The following is a 17,315-nucleotide window of genomic DNA, read 5'->3' as shown; positions in this document are numbered from 1 at the left end:
TGCAGGCTTGGAGGGCAGAAGGGCCTGTTCCTGTGCTGTAATTTTCTTTGTTCTTTGAAACTCGATCGGGTTCCTCATGGGGGACGCTAGAACCAGGCAACACAGTTTAAGAAAAATAAGTCTCCGCTTTAAGCTGGAGATGGGGAATTTTACTTCAGAAAGTAGTGGAGGTCAAGGCAGAGTTGGACAGATTTATGATAAGTAAGGAAGTACACAGGGAGGGCGAGAGGAAACATAGGGGAGGAGGCCATTTGGCCCTTCGAGCCTGCTCCACAATTCATCACGATCATGGCTGGTCATCTCACTCAATAGCCTAATCCTGCTTTTTCTCCATAACCTTGGATCCCATTTGCCCCAAGTGCTATATCCAGTCGCCTCTTGAATACATTCAATGTTTTGGCACCAATTACTTCCTGTGGTAATGAATTCCACAGGCTCACCATTCTTTGGGTGACGAAATGTCTCCTCACCTCCTAAACGGTCTACCTTGAATCCTCAGACTGTGACCCCTGGTTCTGGACTCCCCCACCTTCGGGAACACCCTCGCTGCATGTACCTTGTCTAGTCCTGTTAGAATTTTATAAAAGTCTCTCTGAGATCTCCCCTCATTCATCTGAACTCCAGCGAAAACTATCCTAACCTAGTCAATTTCTCCTCATACATCAGTCCTGTCATCCCCGAATCAGCCTGGTAAACTTTGCTGTACTCCCTCAAGAGCAAGAACATTCTTCCTCAGAAAAGGAGACCAAAACTGCACACAATATTCTAGATGTGGCCTCACTAAGGCCCTCTATAATTGCAACAACACATCCCTGCTCCTGTACTTGAAACCTCTCGCAATGAAGGCCAACATGCCATTTGCCTTCTTTACCGCCTGCTGCACCTGCATGCTTACCTTCAGCGACTGGTGCACAAGGACGCCCAGGTCCCGCTGCACACTCCCCTCTCCCAATTTACAGCCATTCAGATAGTAATCTGCCTTCTTGTTTTTGCTTCCAAAGTGAATAACCTCACATTTATCCAAATTATACTACATCTGCCATTGATTAGCCCACTCACCCAACCTGTCCAGATCATTCTGAAGAATCTCTGCATCCTCGTCACAGTTCACCCTCCCACCCAACTTGGTATCATCTGCAAACTTTGAGATGTTACATTTTGTTCCCTCATTTTGTACACAGGGAGGGCAAGGGGCTTGCACAGGGTGGGTAAAAGTAAAATTACAGCTCACTAACAGAGCTCAGGGGGTGAAAGTCAGACATCATCTGATCCCTTTGATTTTACGCTAGACAAATTCACTGGATTGGAGTTAGCAATCGAGGCAATGTGGTGTGAGACTGCATCCTCTGGATTCCAGAATTGTTCTATTCGCTTCTCCCCTGACTCTCTTCTGACTTCTCGGCACACAAACGTTCTGACTGGGGAATTTCACAGTAACTTCATTGCAGTGTTAATGTAAGTCTTACTTGTGACCAGTAAATAAACTTTATTTTTAATTTTACAATATAAAAGGAGTACAGTATGAGGGGGTTGGATTTTTCAAAATCATGCAATCACACAAATTCAAAGTCAACTCGCTTTAAATTTCTTTCAACTCAAGCTGCTTAGAATTAAAATTAAAACTGCAGGCCTGGAATTAAAACATTCTACAATTTAATTTTTTTACAGAACTGTTTTCTCTCAATCGTCTGATTTCAGATCCCTCAAATGGGGACTTGTCACCAAGAATTCAGAACCTATTGCTTTTCCATAATCTGCCAGTCAGTTTAACAATGACCATGATTGTCGTCAGTAATGCAAATTGGCCGCTGCTTCACTAGATGCCATTGTTTCAGAAACACATTAAACAGAAATCGAGTTTTACAGACAACTAATAAATTTCTTTACTCCTAATATAATTGCAGTTTTGGCAAGTACCAATGGCATAAGAGAGACAAATAAACGATAATTGCAAACCATCCACCTGGGTTTATTACTCTTTAGTAAGCATTCCTTAAGAAATGGGTTTTTCTACTATTCATAACCAAACAGAAAATGCAGTAATTTTCTTTTTTGGTCAGAAAGCAAAACGTTGCTGACTGACAAATGATATTCAGTAACTGAATCACTTCATGTTACTTCTAGTCTCTGCATAATGTAACATAGTAGCCTGTCCCCATCAAGAAATTTTAAAAGTTACTCTTCAATTTGTTCAATCCACAGAAAAATCACAACCATTGTCATTTTTAAGTGACCCGTTTCTAAGCACATCAATAGTCGAAACCAATGTAATGATTCTGCAATATAATTTGTGCATACTAGAAGCTCAAACATTAGAATGTAAGCTGTTTAAGCTTAGCTGGAATCACAGAATACAAAATCAGCAAAAGAATGTGTGTTGGCTAGATACACAGGTGTCCAGACATTCCCAAGGACAATCCAATTTTTCATGATACATGGAAATTCTGCTCTTTGCCTCAGATTAGTTATCAGGAAGTCTCTCTCTCTCTAAACAAGACAGAGAGACAACTTGTACATTATTGATAAAGTAAACCTCTGCAAAGCATTTTGCAGAAGCAAATACGGATGTCAAATAGTAGCAAGAGGGAATTGATCAAAAGCATGGTCACAAAGGTGTCTTTTAAAGGAAGGGAAATTGGGTAGCAACACAGAAGCATTTAGGGTGCATTCTAGAGTTTGGGTTCTAGAGCTAAAGACTGCCACTTGAGGAGAGAACAACCATAGAAGAAGTCAAGAGTCAGGGAAGGGAGAATATGCTTGTGCATTGAGGGGTGAGGCCGAAGAGATTTCATCTCAAATCAAAATATTCCTTCATTTCAACTCTTAAGTAACTACTTAATAATCTGCAGATTTGTACTGAGTTTCAGGCGAGAAAAATTAAACAAACGAAATATCCAAAAAGGAAACTTTATTTTATCTAGAATTCCAAAACATATGGGAAAACTTGGTCTTGCACTACCTCAGAATTTCCCTAAGTGCATAACAGTCAATGAAATACGTTAGTGATATCTGTAAAGTAGGAAACATGGTCCCACAAAGCAATGAGATAAAACCAGATCATCTGTTTTTACTGATGGTCAAGGGATAAAATTTGGCCAGGACACCAGGAGGAACTCTCTTTGTTCTTCAAATCTTCTTACATTTGATATCTTGCACCGTTACAAGTTTAAGTCAAGTTGGACAGCCAAGTCACATCACTGTGTTGTTAGGAGTGCTTGGAATTCTCACCGCAAATTTTTTATCACATTCATTCACAATTTGGTGACCAATCTGATCCAGGTGACCTGTCACGTGCTGAAAGGAGGTGTGATGTCCTGCATGATCCTCGAGTGCAGATCGGTGTTTGAGGAAACCCAGGAGGTTCTACTGTCGTCGGGTCACTCACCAGGTATTTGTTGGTGTCACCCCTGAGGTCATGCCATTTGTCCTTTTGTCAAAGCTTGCAAAGCTCAAGGAATTCACAGAGCTCCAGAAAGATCACTGGCTTCTGAAGGTCTTCATGGATTAGCAGTCCTGGGTTGTTTTCAATGTGATAGTTTTCGCCTTCTGCTCATGTCAGGAGGAGGGATATTAAACGGGACTGGGAGCCATTGTACAGGTGGTGTTTCCACTGATTATCTGCATTGTTGTGTTGAAAACAGTGCCCAAGCATTTTGGGTGGTTGCTCTCTGCACACATGCAAGGAAGCAGTATTTTACTGAACAGTAAACAAGACCAAGGCTAGCAGTATAAAGTGTGTTCAGATTGGATCTCCTGCTAGTTTCCAGATAATCACTTGAGTCTTAGTCGTTCCTGTGACTCTTTTTAGGCCGAACGTCCCAATGACTGGCAGATCGCAACAAACAGCACATCCCTTCAGCTGTTCACAACAGGCAGAGAGAGTATTGACTGTGCCCGACCAACATATGCTTGCAAAACTCAGAACATAAGGTCTAACGTTTGGTGTGATTCCATGATTGGGTAGCACTTGCTGAACAATCCCATTTATGTCAAGAGTGATTAACAACCAATTTAAGATCAGACAGGCTCGCAAGAAGTTATGTATATTCATAAGCAGGGGCCTGCCCTCTGCAAGTGAAAGGAATATGTCCAGACACATTGCATCTTTTTTGAATAAACAAAAGCATTGGAGGGGGCCGGGGGGGGGGGGGGGGGGGGGGGGGGCAGTTGGGGCCAATAGTTCCCTGGTGCAGTCACATTGGCAACTTCTCAATCAATCAGAGCTGACCTATCAGCCAATCAGCACTCTTACTGCATGAACAATAAATTGTTAGTCCTTTTTGGCATTCCTGCGTCTGTCCTGATGAGTACTAGTCGAAAAGCTTTGACAGACTTTTCTTAGCAATACACAAGCTATTGTTAAACATTCACACCCTCCATTGGTGTACTATGGCTGCAGTACATAGCTTCTAGGAAAGTGGTGGGCAAAATGCCACATGTGGCCCACAAGACATTTTGTTGAGTGTTGCCCAGGCACAGGGTTGCCACATTCCATTGTTTTCCATTCATGTAGTTGTTTTCTGACCAGTATGACAAGTGATATGCACATAAAGCAACAAAATGTGAAGGGAGATGCATGCTCATTGCACATAACATTGAAAGTGCTGTGCACTCCCTCTGCATCCAAAGTGTAAATTTATTTTGTTTTTACCACTTCTATTAGGTTCTATTAATATATAAAAGTTTTCTGCAAATAAATTATTAAATATTCGGCATGTATTAAATGTATTTAATCTTATTCAAGGGTCATGTTTAGTGAATTAGCCCAATTTCAATCTTGAAACGAAGGAGGGTCACTCACTAGCCTAGATTGCCCATCACTGTTCTACAAGATGCAATGCAGTAACTTGCCAAGGCTAAAGCTACTACTTAGGCAGCTGCAAACTCCAACATCGAGAAGAACAAATGTAGTACCACTTCCAAACCATGAAATACATCACTGTTTCCAATGTTATTGTTGGATCAAAATCCTGGGACAACACTGTGGAGTACCTTCATCACATTTACTGCAGCAAGTCAGATCAAGGAAAACCCCAAGGCTTTTTACTCTTATGTGAGGAATAAAAGAATGACCAGGGTGAGGTTAGGGCCGGTCAAGGACAGTAGTGGGAACTTGTGTATGGAGTCAGTAGAGATAGGAGAGGTGATGAATGAATACTTTTCTTCAGTGTTCACCAAGGAGAGGGGCCATGTTTTTGAGGAAGAGAAGGTGTTACAGGCTAATAGGCTGGAGGAAATAGATGTTCGGAGGGAGGATGTACTGGCAGTTTTGAATAAACTGAAGGTCGCTAAGTCCCCTGGGCCTGATGAAATATATCCTAGGATTCTTTGGGAGGCAAGGGATGAGATTGCAGAGCCTTTGGCTTTGATCTTTGGGTCCTCACTGTCCACGGGGATGTTGCCAGAGGACTGGAGAGTGGCGAATGTTGTTCCTCTGTTTAAGAAAGGGAATAGAAATGACCCTGGTAATTATAGGCTGGTTAGTCTTACTTCGGTGGTTGGTAAGTTGATGGAAAAGGTCCTTAGGGATAGGATTTATGACCATTTAGAAAGATGCGGATTAATCCGGGATAGTCAGCACAGATTTGTGAAGGGCAAGTCGTGCCTCACAAATTGGATAGACTTTTTTGAGGAGGTAACCAAGTGTGTTGATGAAGGCAGGGCAGTTGATGTCATATACATGGATTTTAGTAAGGCGTTTGTTAAGGTCCCCCATGGTCGGCTTATGATGAAAGTAAGGAGGTGTGGGATAGAGGGAAAGTTGGCCAATTGGATAGGTAACTGGCTATCTGATCGAAGACAGAGGGTGGTGGTGGATGGAAAATTCTTGGACTGGAGGCAGGTTGCTAGCGGAGTGCCACAGGGATCAGTGCTTGGTCCTCTGCTCTTTGTGATTTTTATTAATGACTTAGAGGAGGGGGCTGAAGGGTGAATCAGTAAATTTGCTGATGACACCAAGATTGGTGGAGTAGTGGATGAGGTGGAGGGCTGTTGTAGGCTGCAAAGAGACATAGATAGGATGCAAAGCTGGGCTGAAAAATGGCAGATGGAGTTTAACACTGATAAATGTGAGGTGATTCATTTTGGTAGGACAAATTTAAATGTGGATTACAGGGTCAAAGGTAGGGTTCTGAAGACTGTGGAGGAACAGAGAGATCTTGGGGTCCATATCCACAGATCTCTGAAGGTTGCCAGTCAAGTGGATAGAGCTGTGAAGAAGGCCTATAGTGTGTTAGCTTTTATTAACAGGGGGTTGGAGTTTAAGAGCCGTGGGGTTATGCTGCAACTGTACAGGACCTTGGTGAGACCACATTTGGAATATTGTGTGCAGTTCTGGTCACCTCACTATAAGAAGGATGTGGAAGCGCTGGAAAGAGTGCAGAGGAGATTTACCAGGATGCTGCCTGGTTTGGAGGGTAGGTCTTATGAGGAAAGGTTGAGGGAGCTAGGGCTGTTCTCTCTGGAGCGGAGGAGGTTGAGGGGAGACTTAATAGAGGTTTATAAAATGATGAAGGGGATAGATAGAGTGAACGTTCAAAGACTATTTCCTCGGGTGGATGGAGCTATTACAAGGGGGCATAACTATAGAGTTCATGGTGGGAGATATAGGAAGGATATCAGAGGTAGGTTCTTTACGCAGAGAGTGGTTGGGGTGTGGAATGGACTGCCTGCAGTGATAGTGGAGTCAGACACTTTAAGAACATTTAAGCAGTTATTGGATAGGCACATGGAGCACACCAGGATGATAGGGAGTGGGATAGCTTGATCTTGGTTTCAGATAAAGCTCGGCACAACATTGTGGGCCGTAGGGCCTGTTCTGTGCTGTACTGTTCTAAGTCAAGATGATGGCTCACCACCACCTTCTCAAGTGTGATTAGGGATGGGCGTCAAATGCTGGCCTTGGCAGTAACATTCATATCATGTGAATGCACAAAGGGAAACAGTTCACTTAAGACAGAAGGCTTATGAATCACTAAATAAGTGGTTAAGAGTGGTTCAGCTGCCACTGTCCCTGATGTGTTACTCTACTTGTCCAGCAATCAGTACTGAATGAGCAGAAATGTCCACCATCTAAATACTGGCAATACTGAAGCTACATATATCTGCTACAAACCCTGTTTTCAAGCCACCAACTCCACTTTCCCTGGCAACTGTCAGAGGCTGAACCAAACTAATTGCAACAAAGGTGTTCAGTCTGACACTAAGATGTGCTCCTGCTCCATCACCTATCACTGCCCAATTCCAGCTCTGCTTCAACTCATTTGCTGCAGAAATGCAGACCTTTCTGTGCTGCTCCTGACTGGCAACCGATCTTCCAACCGACATAAACTCTGCTGCTGCAGTCCCATTCACTCATCTCCTCTGACTTACATTGGCTCCCAGTTAAGGAACATCTCAATTTTAACATTTTCATACTCATCTCTCCATGGCCTTGATTTGATTTGTCACATGTATTAACATAGTGAAAAGTATTGTTTCTTGCACACTATACAGACAAAGCATACCGTTCATAGAGAAGGAAACGAGAGAGTGCAGAATGTAGTCATAGCTAGGGTGTAGAGAAAGATCAATTTAATGCAACGTAAATCCATTCAAAAGTCTAACAGCAGCAGGGAAGAAGTTGTTCTTGAGTCAGTTGGTACGTGACCTCAGACTTTGTATCTTTTTCCCGATGGATGGTGGAAGAGAGAATGTCCGGGAGTGCGTGGTGTCTCTAATTATGCTGGCTGCTTTGCCAAGGCAGCAGGAAGTGAAGACAGAATCAATGGATGGGAGGCTGGTTTGCATGATGGATTGGGCTACATTCATGACCTTTTGTAGTTCCTTGCGGTCTTGGGCAGAGCAGGAACCATACCAAGCTGTGATACAACCAGAAAGAATGCTTTCTATGGTGCATCTGTAAAAGTTGGAGGGAGTCATAGCTGACATGCCTAATTTCCTTAGTCTTCTGAGAAAGTAGAGGCGTTGGTGGGCTTTCTTAACTATAGTGTCCGCATGGGGGGACCAGGACAGGTTGTTGGTGATCTGGACACCTAAAAACTTGAAACTCTCGACTCTTTCTACATCGTCCCCATTGATGTCGACAGGGGCATGTTCTCTTTTACGCTTCCTGAAGTTGATAACAATCTCCTTCGTTTTGTTGACATTAAGGGAGAGGTTATTGTTGCCACACCAGTTCACCAGATTCTCTATCTCATTCCTGTACTCTGTCTCGCCATTGTTTAAGATCCGACCCGCTACGGTGGTGTCGTCAGCAAACTTGAAAACCGAATTGATGGGGAATTTGGTCACACAATCGTAGGTGTATAAGGAGTATAGTAGGGGGCTGAGAACAGCCTTGTGGGGCACTAGTGTTGAGGATGATCGTGGAGGTGTTGTTGTTGCCTATCCTTACTGATTGTGGTCTGAGAGTAAGAAAGTTTAGGATCCAGTCGCGGAGAGAGGTGTCGAGGCCCAGGCCGCGGAGTTGGGAGATGAGTTTTGTGGGAATAATAGTGTTGAAGGCTGTGTTATAGTCAATAAGTAGGAATAAATTGTTCCTCTCCTTCTCTGTAATGCTTTCCAGATGTACAATACTCCAAATTCTCTGCACTATGCCCGAAGCTCTGGAATTGCTGCCATAAACCTCCTTTTTTCTCCTTCAACATGCTCCTTAAAACCTCTCTGACAAACTTCTGTCTTAATATCATTTTGCGTTTGTCAATTTTAATTGATAACGCTCCGAGAAGCACCTTCGGACATTTAGCTATGTTCAAGGTGCTGTATAAATAGAAGCAATTGTTTGGTCAAGAGTAATGTACATCAGAGGTAAGATGCTGTTTTATCTGTTGTGTGGGATGGGGGAAGGTTGCTAGAATTAGGCTTGTGTAGCCCGAGATTTAGAGATTTACAAGCAACAAGAAATTTATGCGATGTTTATGTAAAAAAAGCTTATATTCTGTTCTTACTAACTTAAATAATACTGCATAAATAACCTGCCAGTTTCTCTGGTTTTAAACAGCAGAACCAAACAGGCTGGAAAATCCCAAGTTCAATTCCTTGACTTGTAGAGTTAGTTGCCCTTGGGTGCTAACATTAGCCCAGCCCATGGTCAGCAATGAGAAAACTAACTTTTCTCCATCTTCGTACCTGCGTCCTCCTAGTGAAAATGCCACAAATCGCTAAAACAACAAGTTGTTTATCCGTTGGCCTTGGTTACGACTGATTTGTAGAAGATTAGGAAATGTCATTGTTTTAGGAACCCAAGCATAACTTGTACTTTACCATCAACTGAGATTACATTTTATGGTTCCATACTGGAGCCTTAAGACTACAAATTGTATTATACTACATACATTAAGCCTTTTCATTGAAGTTTGGCTCCTTTCTATACTTGTAGTTTTAAAAAAGGAACTCAACTAAAATTCAAACAATAATCTGTTCAAGGTTTAAAGCATCTATATGTCAAAATTAGTTTCCTACACACGCTCCCACCAACAAAAAAGCACACATTTTTTAACCTTTCATTAAAAAAATTGTGGTTTTAACATTTTGAAACTCTCAACCATTTGATTGGGAAGAAATTTTGGTTCAATTTTAATTATGTTATTATGGAGTTAGATTCTGCAAATGTCAGAGATTCACATACTATTTTTTAAAAACACTCAGCTTTGGACCCATGTAAAATACCACACTAGCCAGCCTTCAGCTGCTACGTTTTGCTTGTTAACTTAAGTTTTGAGGCAATGGAACATCTTAAGAGAACATTCCAGGGCAGTTGGTACAATGTTGCCAAAAAGGGGTTTTATTCAAATAACCCACCACAGGCTTAAGCTGAATGACCACCAAGGTGCTAGAAGCGTCCACAAGTTTTTTTTTCATTCAAGGAAATCACATCAACCAGTAGCCTGCTTGGTGATTTCTGATCACAGAATTGAGAGGGGCCAGATATTAGCATTTCCCATTCTCTGAAGAGAATCCAAGCCAAAGACATTTCACTCTTGGGGGAGACAGTGAGGAAAGTGCTGACAGATAGTGCCGAGTGGGGAATAGAACAAAGAACAATACAGCACAGGAACAGGCCCTTCGGCCCTCCAAGCCCGCGCCGCTCCCCGGTCCAGGATTGAATCCTGAATCCAGGATCCCCGCCCAATTTTCCAGCCTATCTACATCCTAATATCCTATCCACCGAGCTGTCCCTCACAGCTACGATGCTTTGTTCATCACAGCCTATTAACTCACCCCCACCCCCCCATTCCAGACCATGTGATCTCCAGGGAGAGGCGAAAACCCAGAGTGAAAACCCCAGGGCCAATATGGGGGAAAAAAAAATCTGGGAAATTCCTCTCCGACCCCCTGTGGCGATCGAAATGAGTCCAGGAGATCACACTGGCCCTGATCAGAAAATGCTTCCCAACCCTATTCATTTCCACTTCTGCTTTATGAACACCATCTGAATTCCCTGCCCCCGAGACAGGTTCCCAACTATCCGCAGTCTCGCTCTGTACTGGCACCAGCAAGATGATCATAGAATGAAGCCTTGAAATGAGAAACAAAGAACAATTAGCCCGCGCCGCTCCCTGGTCCAAACTAGACCACTCTTTTGTATCCCTCCATTCCCACTCCGTTCATATAGCTGTCTAGATAAGTCTTAAACGTTCCCAGTGTGTCCGCCTCCACCACCTTGCCCGGCAACACATTCCAGGCCCCCACGACCCTCTGTGTAAAATATGTCCTTCTGATATCTGTGTTAAACCTCCCCCCCTTCACCTTGAACCTATGACCCCTCGTGAACGTCACCACCGACCCGGGGAAAAGCTTCCCACCGTTCACCCTATCTATGCCTTTCATAATTTTATACACCTCTATTAAGTCTCCCCTCATCCTCCGTCTTTCCAAGGAGAACAACCCCAGTTTCCCCAATCTCTCCTCATAACCAAGCCCCTCCATACCAGGCAACATCCTGGTAAACCTCCTCTGTACTCTCTCCAAAGCCTCCACGTCCTTCTGGTAGTGTGGCGACCAGAACTGGACGCAGTATTCCAAATGCGGCCGAACCAACGTTCTATACATCTGCAACATCAGACCCCAACTTTTATACTCTATGCCCCGTCCTATAAAGGCAAGCATGCCATATGCCTTCTTCACCACCTTCTCCACCTGTGACGTCACCTTCAAAGATCTGTGGACTTGCACACCCAGGTCCCTCTGCATCTCTACACCCTTTATGGTTGAATGTGCAGCAGGCAGGAAGATGTTCCAAGTTGGTGACAGATGAACCCAGCCTAGTTTCCTGGACAGATACATACTCCTGCTATCACCTGAATCTGAAAAAACCATGTGCAAATAAAGCTCTCACTTTTCTTGAAAACTACCAGTTGTAACAAAATAAATGTATAAATCCTGCAAGGGAATGGTTAATGTCAGTACTGTTACTGACTGCTAATTTGTAAAGTGGGTTCATCATATAAAAAGGCAAAGCTGTGTCATTTAAATAGATTCATCTTATTAGAATACTGTTTGATCAATGATTTTATGTAAAGCAAACAAAATGTGAAGTACAGTAGCAGAGTGGTTAGGTTACAGGCCGAGTAATCCAGAGGTCTGGAAAAGTTATCAAGAATTTGCTCAAATCCCATTCACTTAAAATAAATCTGTAATAAACGGAGTTTGCAATGGTGACCATGAAACTATCAGATTGTCATAAAACTCCATCCACTTGGGTATGTCCTTTAGGGAAGGAAATCAGCAGTCACCTCATCTAACCTACACATGACTCCAGCTCTACAGCAATGTGGTTCACTCTTGACTGCCCTTGTAAATGTCTACACAATCCACTCACTCGGTTGCATTTAAGTAAGTCTTAGCACTTTCTCACATACAACTGGGGATGGGCAATAAATGCTGGCCTTCCTAGTGATCTAATGAACAAATAACAGTAACTTTGTTGGTTTACAATCAACCTTCTGTTATGAGTACACTTCAGCTTTCTTCCTGAAAAGACAGAATGACAGCATGTCAAGGCACTATGTAGATGTCTGCCATGGTTCATTGGTTGTTTTCACATCCTAGGTGTCAGAAGGTCTTGGCTTTGACTCCCAGACCCTAGACTTGAGCACATCACCCACTTTGGCTGTCCAGCACAGTACTGAGAGAGTGCAGTTTTTTGATTAGACCTTAAACCAAGGACAACTGCCCCCTCCAGTAACCAGAACATACATCACAGAGCATTATTCAAAGAGCAGGGAAGTTCTCCCAGTGTCTTTGCCAATATTTAGCTCAGAAGCCTAATGTTTACTTCACTGCTGTTTGTGCGAGCTTATTGTGTGCAAGTTGGCTGTTAACACTTCCCACAACAGTGATTACTCTTCAAAACCATTTTGTAACGCACTTGAGTTGTTCTGGGTTTGTGAAAGGTGCCTGAGGAAATGCAAGTTGAGTTTCTCAGTACATATGACAAATCCCCAGGCCAGTCTATTATATAATCGAATATTAGATAATACTCAAATAAAAAATCCAAAATATCTAGTACATTTATTATTTTTTTAAAAGATGTCCATCATAGGAATTAATTATCTGCTGAAAACTTCCAAAAATCTAGAAAATTCCAATATCCAACTTGCATTCATACAGCATTTTGAATGCACAGATTGTCCCTAAATATTTCAGAAAAACCAGGGTCATGGAGCCAAGTGGCAGAAGGATTAAAGGGGACTTGAGGAAAAGCTTTTTTACACTGAGGGTGGTGGGTGTTGGAATTTGCTTCCTGAGTTGGTGGTGGAGGCAGAGACTCTAAATGCTTAAAAAGAACCTGGATCTGCAGCTTAAGTGCTGTAAACTGCAGGTCTTTGGGCTGGCAGCAAGAAGATAGGATTAGAAAGGACACCTGAGTGTCTTTGGGTTGGCATGGTCAAGCAAGGACAAATGGTCCCCTTTCTATGCTTTATCATTTCTATGGTTCTATCGGCAGAAATCAGACAAAACAGGACCCAAAAGCGATGACCAAAATATTGGACAGAGGTAAATTCTAAAAAGTTCCTCAAAGAGTTGCAAAATCCTTAGGACTTTATAGGACTGAATTCTTAGAAGGCCTAACTGAAAACACAATCATGAATGTTGAGGTGAAATGGGGATTCATCAATACAGAGCACTTTAGAGGCAAAGACACAAAAAGGAAGCCATTCAGCCCATTGGGTCTGCACCAACTCTCTGACAGATCACCCCACTCAGCCACTATCCCCAAAACCACACATATTTACCCCGCAAACCTACATATTATGGGACACTAAGGGGCAATTTTGCATGGCCAATGTACCTAATGTGCACATCTTTGGAGTGTGGGAGAAAACCAGTGTACCCAGTGGAGACCCACACAGACACGGGGAAAACGTGCAAACTCCACAGTCATCCAAGGCATGAATCAAACCTGGGTCCTGGTGCTGTCAGGCTGCAGTGCTAACCACTATGCCAACCTGCCATCCCAGAATTGTCTTCAGCATATATGCAAACTAATTTTCTGAATTTGTTCGATTTCACCCAAGAGTAGAATATAGATGAGAAATAGGATGGGAGAGTCAAGGATGGATCCTTTTAGGGACGCCAGATGTAATGGCATGGAGACAGGAATCAAAATGATTGCAGGTAACATGCTAACTATGATTGGACAGATAAGAATGGGAACAGGAGAACACAGGCAAGCCCAGCTGGATCAACAGTAAAAGAGTGGAGGAGCCTGATGTGGTCAACCTTATCACATGCTGGTCAAGAAGGAAAAGGAAGGATAGTTTACCATTGCCAGTCACATAGGAAGACATTTGTACTTTGATATGAGCTTTCTGAGCATTGTGGCAGGGATAGAAATCTGACTGGTGTGATTTGATTGGATGTGTAGGGATTTGGGAGGTGACCACATATTTAAGGACTTTGGAGAAGAGAGGTTAAAGACTGTCAATATGATGGTCACCAATTGCAAACTCCAGCAACAACTATCGCGCTCCAAGGGTGGATGCATCAGCAAAGTTATATATAAATAATTGAAGCTTTGAGTTACACGAGGTCTCAATGCATTAATACCAACAACTCACCACAATCTATATTGACACTTCAGCTTAGCACTCTGACATTCTTAACCTGCTGCATTAGCTGACTAAAATTCTGCTGCTCTAGAGTGATCTTTGCACCTGGGACCGCACACTAACAGATAAAGAACTTCTTTCCTAACAGTCAAAACATTGGAAGTGTGCATGGCAGAACTTCCATGGCCTAAACATTTAAATGCACACAAGGCAAGTTAAAAAGTGTTTCGAGGATTCTAGAATTCAATGATATCCAAAGCAGCCCCGAGTGCTCTTTAATCTTAGGTTATCACTGGACTGGAATTGCAGCCAAATAGAGCTTTGGGCTATATCGTAACTCCAGAATAGTACATCAAATTTATGACTGAAGAGCAGGTATCATTTAACACAATTGTACTGTAAACACACTAATGCACAAGCAGAAAGTCTGATGTCCCTATACAATATGCGGTAAATTATTACTGCAGCTCAAGTATGAGGTTCAATTGCACATTAATCAGGTATCTAAATCCGTGGCCATCATGACACCCCATTTAAAAACGGAGAGAGAAAATGCTGGAAAATCTCAGCAGGTCTGGCAGCATCTGTAAGGAGAGAATAAGAGCTGACAGTTCGAGTCCAGATGACCCTTTGTCATCTGGACTCGAAACGTCAGCTCTTTTCTCTCCTTACAGATGCTGCCAGACCTGCTGAAATTTTCCAGCATTTTCTCTTTTGGTTTCAGATTCCAACAACCGCAGTAATTTGCTTTTATCCATTTAAAAACGAGATAGACAAAGTTCCAAGGATACTGCATCCAATTATGTACCAACAAAACAAAAACAGTCCCACTGATCTGTGCCAGTGTTTACCACGAGCCTCCTCCCACTGACCTCTGCCCCCATATTCCTCATCACCTGTGCATCAAACTTCCCCTTAAAAGCGTGAATGTTATCTGTTTCAAGCATTCAATGTAGGAGGATTTCAAACTGTATCACACTGTGAAGAAATTCCTCCTAAATTCAACATTTAATCTATTAGGGACTAAATTAATGTCCTCCTGCTCTAGATTTACAAGCAATTGTAAAGTTTCTCAGCATCCACCCTATCGGCCTCTTAGTCTTCTGTTATCCAGAGAAGAGCCCTAACCTGATCGATCTTCCCCTATCAATTGCATCCTCTCGATTCCGTTAACTATTTCTGCATTGCTTCGATATTCTTTTTGTAGAAGGAAGACAACTGGAATCATATAACGTAATCCATCTTTTCGTGCCAACTATTTGAAAGCTTGGCCTTTTCTCGACATTTTTCACAACAGATCCTCACATCCTTTACAGCAATAAAACATACAAATAAACACAAGGTCACATCCCACCCACTATCGCACAAAGTTAGAATTTCAAAAGCGTTTCAATCTGTTTTGTGATTCAATATCCAAGGTTACATTTGCTCCCCTTTCAGCTCTTGACACGTCCTGGGTGATCAACTAGGTTTTATTTGGTGAATTTGTGAAACAAACCCCCCCAGCAACCATTCCAGGAGGAAGCCGGAGGTTCCCGAGATGGAGAGAACTGGGGGGGGGGGGGAGAGAACTGGGGGGGGGGGGGGGAGAGAACTGGGGGGGGGGGGGGAGAGAACTGGGGGGGGGGGGGGAGAGAACTGGGGGGGGGGGGGGGAGAGAACTGGGGGGGGGGGGGGGAGAGAACTGGGGGGGGGGGGGAGAGAACTGGGGGGGGGGGGGGGGGGGAGAGAACTGGGGGGGGGGGGGGGGAGAGAACTGGGGGGGGGGGGGGAGAGAACTGGGGGGGGGGGGGAGAGAACTGGGGGGGGGGGGGGGGAGAGAACTGGGGGGGGGGGGGGGGGGAGAGAACTGGGGGGGGGGGGGGGGGGAGAGAACTGGGGGGGGGGGGGGGGGGAGAGAACTGGGGGGGGGGGGGGGGGGAGGACTGGCTGCAGCTGCGGGGAGGACGCGAACTCGAGGTCGGTGTTCGCACCCAGAAGGCCCCGGGGGGAAGAGGCTGGGCTGGCGGGGAGAGACCCCGGGGGGAGAGGCCGCGTTGGCGGGGGGAGGCCCGGGGGAGCGGGAGCGGGGGGGGGGGAAAAGAGGCCCGGCGGCTGCAGGATGGGAGCCGGAGCTGCGACTGCTCTGGGTGAAAGGTCAGCGGGAGGGGGTGAACCGCTGTCGTCAGAAAAGGCGGCCGGAGCGGGGCCTGAGGCAGGGGTAGAGAGAGAGAGGGAGAGAGGCCGGGACTCTTCTCCGTTCGGGCGGTCTCCTCACCGACAGCGGCCGCTCCGGGCAGAGAGAAGGCCCGAGGCCTAGCTCGGGATCCCCGCCTCAATCCCGGGGTGTCGGCGGCGGCGGCGGTAACAAGATGCCGCCATTTGGGGAGGGTGGGGCGCCGGGCCCCAGCTTGGTTCAAGCGCCGTTCCCGCCTCTTACCTGAAGTCGTTATTTTCAAACGGGCGGAAAGCCCCGAGTCGCCCCCTCCCCCCCGCCGCTTCCCGGCTCCGCCGCGGGTCAGAGTTCGTGACCTCTCCCTCGGTTCGGCTGGCGGCGCATGCGCACACGCGAATGCGGCGACGACACAAAATGGCGGCGGATCCTGGACTGGAGCCAAAAAACCCAACCCGCCCCAAGGTGGGGGGTGAGGGAGTGATTCCTCCTGTCTGTCCGCTTCTTCCCCTTCCGAGGTACCGCGCAGCTGGGTCAGGATACCTCGTCGGAGCTGGTATTCTAATCAGCAGCCTCCCGCCACCGGCTCTCGGCGCAGGCTGGGCGTCTCAGGAAACTCTGCCCGTCCCCCATTTTCTGCAGGGCCTCCTCCTCCTCCCCCCCACCCACCCCCCACCACCACACACACACACACACACACACGGCTGACTTGGCGATCATCCAGCTCAATAATTTATTTCACTGTTAAGATTAATCATGAAATATAGAAGCCACAAAATTGGACCACTCTAAAGTGAAAATGTTGGAAATTTGAAATATCATTTATAGGAAATTTCCATTTTCAAATACCAGAAGCCTGAAATATTGAGTATCTCACCTTTTTCCACCCACCCTCGCCCCTGCTTGGTCAGTGCCAACAAGCAAGATTTCTCACTGCTCCCCTCTCAGCTTCTGCACAAATTCATTTCTCATCCTCAGTAAATTCAACCGATTGTGCTCTACTGAGTTCAGTGCCTTCCTAACCTTAGCTGCCTCCAATTGCCATCTCATTGAATTTCCCTACGCCTATCATGTCAATGCAGACCTATCTTCCATCCTTTGTAAACCTG

General features: G+C 44.8%; 1 protein-coding gene across 40 annotated transcripts in view; it reads right to left on the bottom strand.

Moving 5' to 3' along the window:
• LOC144507834 (nuclear receptor subfamily 2 group C member 1-A-like) overlaps positions 1–16,892 on the bottom strand; it is a 97,558-nt gene extending 80,666 nt beyond the window's left edge. For 26 of the 40 annotated variants that reach the window (XM_078235195.1, XM_078235204.1, XM_078235222.1 and 23 more), the window contains exon 1: positions 16,474–16,892. The gene's annotated coding sequence lies outside the window, so the exon portion shown is untranslated. The remainder of the gene's footprint in view (positions 1–16,473) is intronic. The other 14 variants (XM_078235217.1, XM_078235219.1, XM_078235200.1 and 11 more) reach the window with 12 other exon arrangements.
• Between the last annotated feature and the right edge of the window lie 423 nt (positions 16,893–17,315).

Source organism: Mustelus asterias, chromosome 19 (assembly GCF_964213995.1).
Source record: "Mustelus asterias chromosome 19, sMusAst1.hap1.1, whole genome shotgun sequence".
NCBI classification, from domain to species: Eukaryota; Metazoa; Chordata; class Chondrichthyes; order Carcharhiniformes; family Triakidae; genus Mustelus; species Mustelus asterias.
The sequence above is the reverse complement of the archived record's forward strand: the minus strand, read 5'-3'. Positions and strand labels throughout refer to the sequence as shown.